The sequence below is a fragment of the Pristiophorus japonicus genome, chromosome 3, assembly GCF_044704955.1.
Source record: "Pristiophorus japonicus isolate sPriJap1 chromosome 3, sPriJap1.hap1, whole genome shotgun sequence".
Lineage (NCBI taxonomy): Eukaryota > Metazoa > Chordata > Chondrichthyes > Pristiophoridae > Pristiophorus > Pristiophorus japonicus.
The window spans coordinates 66,927,164-66,933,819 of NC_091979.1; the positions used below are offsets into that span (position 1 = coordinate 66,927,164).

Genomic DNA, 6,656 nt, shown 5'->3' on the forward strand with positions numbered 1-6,656 from the left:
TGTCCTAAAAGTGCATTTTGTTTAGTTACTATTTGCCTCCTCCAAAATTTTACATTGTCCCTGAGTTCGCAGCACCTATGGGCGCGTACGAGGTGAGCACACGCCCATAGGTGCCAGCTCTACTGGCAGGAGCCTTACACTGACCACTTACACTGAAGTCTTGCAGTAAAGGTTCAAGATGACTAACACCAGGGTTAAGAGGAGGGAACGCGATTTACGTTCCCATCTCTACTTATTTCCGTATCTACAGGAAAGGTGATATTGTTGACATCAAGGGCACGGGCACTGTTCAAAAGTGCATGCCCCACAAATGTTACAATGGCAAGACTGGAAGAATTTATAATGTTACACAGCATACGAAGCACGTAAGCCTAAACCTCTTGACAGATCGCACGCATCCAGAAAAAAGGGGCCTCTGTGGGCGGAGAGTTGGGTTATTTTCCCAACTTCTGCCCAGCAAATGCCCGTGAAATTCTTACGACTGATAAAAGCAAGCATAAGACTTTTAAAAGACAGAAAAAGCCAATTTTTTCAATAATTTAAAACTTTAAAAACCTGTGAAATAAGGTAAGTTTACCTTTGGACCCTTCACAATGTATACATTTATTGTTCAAAAAATTAAATTTTGATTTAAATAGTTAATTAATTAAATTCCATTTTGATTCATATTAAATGTGTGATTTTTAAACATTTATTTCAAGTGTTTGTGTGTTTTGAGGGTATTCCCATTCATACTTATGGTGATTCCATACATATGGAATTCACCACAAGTATGAATGGGAATACCTCTACTTGGATTGGTTGGACTGGTTCACACGATCCCAGGGACACTTGTGAAGTGCCTGCATCCTTGGGATACGTGTGCCTCTACACAGGCCTTCATGTAGAGGCCAAGGAGCACAACTCTCTGAACCTCCCGGACCACCAGGTAAATTTGTAGATATTTTTCAGGTCGGAGGCATCTGCCCGCGGGAAGCCTCGGACTGTAATTTCCGGGCCAATGAGTTGCATCATGCTGGTAAACAGTATTATTTATGCCACATATGGTGAATTAATCTCCTCAAAATATATTTCATATTTCAATATGATGTCATAGTTGAGAACAGATGGCAGTCTGCAAAATCTTTCTTGTGATATCAATTAATTGTTTTATAATCTGCATATCAGTATCATTTGCTTTTGTACAAAAATACATCTGTCAGAACTGGAAATAGAGTTATTTCCAGCTCTACTGGCAGGAGCCTTACACTGACCACTTACACTGAAGTCTTGCAGTAAAGGTTCAAGATGACTCACACCAGGGGTAAGAGGAGGGGAACGTGACTTATGTTCGCAAGGCCCTTCCGTAAACGTGGACCTGTTCCCCTCTCTACTTATTTCCGTATCTACAGGAAAGGTGATATTGTTGACATCAAGGGCACGGGCACTGTTCAAAAGTGCATGCCCCACAAATGTTACCATGGCAAGTCTGGAAGAATTTATAATGTTACACAGCATGCTGTAGGCATTATTGTCAACAAGCAAGTCAAGGGCAAGATCCTTGCCAAAAGAATTAATGTGCATATTGAGCACATCAAGCAATCAAAAAGCAGGACAGCTTTCTGCTGCGTGTGAAAGCAAATGAACTGGCAAAGAAAGAGGCTAAGGAGAATGGGACCTGAGCTGATTTGTAGCGCCAACCTGCTGAGCCCAGAAAGGCACACTTCGTACGAACCAAAGTTAACAAGCCACAGTTGCTGGAACCAATTCCATACGAGTTCATGGCATAATTTTGTTACCTTATCAAATAAATATTGTGTCTAATCTCAAAGCTGATAACATATTTGTTTAATATTTTTACATTTTTTATTTTCTTCTTCATTTAAGTCCCCAATATTGCACACCAATCCTCAGAAAATAGTGCAAGAAATTTCAGGCACATTCTTGCTTCATAACACTCCATCATTATCTATATACAGGTTGAATCTCTCTTATCTGGTCCCCTCGGGACATGGCCTGTGCCGGACAAGGGATTTTGCCGGACAAGGAGAGGTCACGCTAAAGTGAATGGTACAGGTACTGAGCAAGGGGATATCAGGGCTGGCTGGTTTGGGGCTGGGAGTGTGGCAGAGAGATCGTGTGGGTGGCGGTGGATCGCGAGGTCAGGCCAACGATTGCGGGAGTCGGCAGTGAAGAAAGACTTCAATTTGTTCAATTTGTTCATGTTGGAGTGGTCGGGAATGGTGCCGGACGAGGGGTGGTGCCAGATAAGGGAGTCCCGGATAAGGGAGGTTTAACCTGATTCTACAATAAATTAAAGATTTTGCATGTGCGTGCACTTCCCATTGTACCACTTGATAAATTCCGATGTCCGCATATTGGCCCCAATTTTCCCTAAGAAAAAAATAAAGGCATACACTGACCTGTACATACGTTTCGTTGTGGTCCTTCAACGTTGAAAAAAAATTTGCAAGTTTTCTGCAAACTGACGCATCCTATCGCACCGGCGATACCCGAGTCCATCTCAGGGGGCGGAGATTAGAGTGTGCGCCTGAAACTTTTTTTTTTAAACTGACCTACTCATTACACAGAGGGTAAGAAAAATTAAAAAAACTGCACATGCACAGTAATTCGGTTGGGGATACCAACAGGTCGAGTCGGCTGCAAGAAGGCTGCCCTTGATGTTTTTCGGTTGAAAAAGATTATTTATCTGATGATTGTGTCTGCAATTTCGATTTTTAAGGATTACCAGGACTTCAGGAACATCTTAAAACATTTTGGGTCATTTAGGACATCGAAGGAAAAGGTTGTGAAGAATTATTTATTATTTGAATGCTTACAATTCTATCATCGAGGAACGAGCAGCAATGGTAAGTTTGCTTTTATTTATTTTATTTTTGAAGTTATATAAGGTTCCATAAAGTTCCATAAAGTTTCTCTAAAATAGGTAGGGTGTCCATTCGGCCGGGGATAGGAGCGAGCCAGTGCGGCTTTCTTTAACTGCAGGTAAGGATTTTTCCTATGGTGTTTTCAGTGTCTGTGCGCAGATTTTAAAAATATCGCTAATCAGGAAACTTGGTCTTACGTCCCAAAATGGCATGTGTTGTACTTTTCATCCAGCGCCAGAATGTATGGCGGCAAACATTCTGGCGCTGGTAGTCGACACCGGCGCCCCATAATTGGGGAATTGCTAATCTAAACTTCTGCACCAGAAAAATCGCTGGTCACCAAAAAGGTGCCGCCCAGTGCTGGGCAAACTTCAGCCCATAAAATGGGAAATGCCTTTTAAACTCATCACTCTGATTGGGCAGTCTAGCCACTGGATTGTGCCAATGAGTTCAACAATTCTCTCAGTTCTGTACTTTATATTATTTCCCTTGTTCTAAACATTCATGAGCAACTATAAGAAAACATCAACCATTTAAAGTGGGGAGTGACCAACACTTAAGAATTTCTAATTAATTGTAGCACTGTGGGTTTTTTCCCTTCTTTCTGTTTTTCAGAGAAAATATCATGGCCTAGATCATTGTTTTAACAAGTGCGTATCCTCATGCTGACATATATAATGCATATGCTTCCATACTCCGCCAGTTTTGGTGTTCGACTTAGCATCACAAAGTAACCTGCAAGTTTCTTATTATAAACTTTAATGAAAATTGTAGTGATTAAAGAGCCCAGATTTTGCGGTCAGCGGTAACTAAACAGCAATTGCCATTCATTACGCTTACAGCTGTCCACAGACATTTTGTGGGCTTTTGAGTGGCAACTTACAATTATTGGAGAGCCTATTCAACCCTCTATAGGAGATCTGTGCCCTGTGCGAGCAGAGCAAGCAACAACGTGTCTTTTCAATCAATCAGATTAAGGAATCCTCACTGTGGCACACAGCGTCTAAACTAGGAAGTATAAATTTGAATACTTAATTTAATATACAGAAAGAAAAATAAAGTGAGGAAAAGAAAGAGGTGATTAAGAAAAATAAATAAGAAAAATACTTTTTTTTTAAATTGCCAACAATAATTAAAATCTGAAGGAAGCACACTCTACATTTTTAAAAGTGCATATTTGGTGTCTGAGAGATTGTTTTGCAGTAGTTAAGATATCTCACACTGTTAAAAATTCACTAACAGCTGAATACACAAGCTCTAACTTTTTCTAGCGTAGTTAGTGGGTAAGTACGGCAATTTCACGCCCTTCAGGAGTCTCTTGGTGAGGTACTGGTGTAGCAAAGCTTGTGGAGGAACAGGGCAACTTGGACAGCAACTTCCTGATTTCCGCATTTAACTGCGCATGTGTGGACGCCGGACGTTGCTGTCCAATTTGTTCCATAATAACGGTGACCGCTGATAGCCACACCTTTATTCTTAACACAAACTCTGGGCCATTGCAAATAAGTACACCATACATGAATATATGCACAATTCATTAAAAGTCAATGGGGGAGAAATTGTGTCGCATCCCATTTGGGGCGATAACCTTTGCGATAGCACAGAAGTATTGGCAGGCACTACGCAAGGGACTCCGACACGAACATTAGTTTAGCGCTCCAAGAAGGAAGTGGAGCACTAAATCAAGCGCTACCACCTCCCTTGGAGCGCTAAAGCTGGCAAGAGGGGCAGTAGCGGTGCAATGCTACCCAATGTCGAGTGCAGCACTGCAGGGAACAGAAGTTCCTTCCCTCCCTTAAAGGGAAGGGCCATTGTTGCAGGCCCCTCTATGAGGTCCCCTCTATGAAATGAGGTCCTTCATCACCGACGGCAGCTGTAATCCACGACAATCAACCCCAAGCACTCTAGCAGGATTTTTTGCAACCATTGTTCCTAGTTTTCTAGGTCAGCATGTTCTGGTATAGATTTGGAGAGATATCTTTGCAACGGCCCTACAAATGTAACTTAGCCTTGGCCATTGCTTGGCATGTGGTCTAATGAGGAGATTCTGTACCCTCTCTTGCCTTCAAACTAACAATATTTCACATCACCCTCTAACCCCATTGCCAAATACTTATCCACATTTTGCCTTAATAACAGTAGCTTGCATTTATATAGCGCCTTTAATGTAGTAAAACATCCCAAGATGCACCATAGGAGCATAATAGGATAACAATTGATACCAAGGCAAAGAAGGAAATATTAGGACATGTATCCAAAAGCTTGGTCAAAGAGATAGGTTTTAAGGAATGTCATCAAGGAGAAGAGAGAGCTGGAGAATTGGAGAGGTTCAAGGAGGAAATTCAGAGCTTAGGGCCTAGACAAATCTGACCAGGGTGGGAGAAAGTAAATGGGAACAAAGGTATCATGGGTGGAAGTGAGGGTGTGTTTGAGCAGATCAATAGTTGCAACTGGCACATTTATCTGTCTTCCCTATGATTCTCAGCCTCTTTACTTATTGTTATAGCTTTCAACTTCAGAGTGGCAGTCTCTTAAATATGTGTGTAAACAACCATATTTCTGTGAAATATTTGCATTTGATTTACAAGGATAAGTCAACTAAATGAATATGTGCATTACATTTCGACATTATAAAATAAAAAAAGACTTGCATTTACATAGTGCCTTTCACAACCACTGGGCATCTCAAACCACTTTACAGCCAATCAAGTTCTTTTGAAGTGCAGTCACTGTTATAATGTGGGAAACGCAGTAGCCATTTTGCAAACAACAAGCTCCCACAAACAACAATGTGATAGTGACCAGATAATCTGTTTTGTTCTGTTAATTGAGGGATAAATATTGGCCAGGACACCAGGGATAACTCCACTGCTCTTCTTCGAAATAGTGCCATGGGATCTTTTACGTCCACCTGAGAGAGCAGACCAAGCCTCAGTTTAATGTCTCATCTGAAAGACGACATCTCCAACAGTGCAGCGCTCCTTCAGCACTGCACTGGAGTGTCAGCTGAGGTTTATGTGCTTGATGTGGAGTATTACAAAGATAATCAACACAAGTCTGTTTTGAAGAAAAGAATCATTTATTATAAAGTGCTCAATTGAGGGAGAGACAGCTTCTACACGAGTTCAGTATCTCGGTGACCCAAACCAGCTGTTCTCTCCGAACAATCGTCGGCTTACTGTTTTTATACAGTCAAAATACATACAAAATCACGAAGTTCTGTGCGGAGGCTTTCCATTTGTTGTTTCCCTGTCCATCACAAAATTTTTGCCTACCTACTATGATTAATTGGTTAATACAATTATATTGACAGCAAGCTCCTCTGTGCACCTTTAATCTGATAAGTTACGTGCCACATCATTACTTTTCGACGGTTGAACAATTCCTGTGAAAGTACTTTTTCCCAGGCCTATTTGTTCTTGACTAAATCTTCTGTTAATAGACAGACAAAGCTGGGGTGTTTATCGGTATCTCGTATAATTCTGTCTATTAGGACATCTGCCAAATACTCCCTTCTCGAGAGTTATATGTTATGGTCCCACACTCAACTTAAGCTTAGCCACAAACTTTTTAGAAATACTAATGATTTTTAACCCCTTCAATCCCCACTTTGGTCATATGGTTAATCTAATCCAACATGACCAATTATTCACCTTGTCTGATTCACGTGTACTCCACCCCGGTCTCGGTGATCAGGCGATAGGTTGGGAGTACCCACAAATCATATCAGGTATTCATTCTGCAACAATTTGACCTGATCCCTAGCTTGTAGCTTTGCTCGGGTACACC

At 41.3% G+C, this 6,656-nt stretch overlaps 1 pseudogene; it reads left to right on the forward strand.

The window, feature by feature from the left end:
- Positions 1-1,287: 1,287 nt before the first annotated feature.
- Positions 1,288-1,801, forward strand: LOC139257315 (large ribosomal subunit protein eL21-like; annotated as a pseudogene).
- Positions 1,802-6,656: the final 4,855 nt, after the last annotated feature.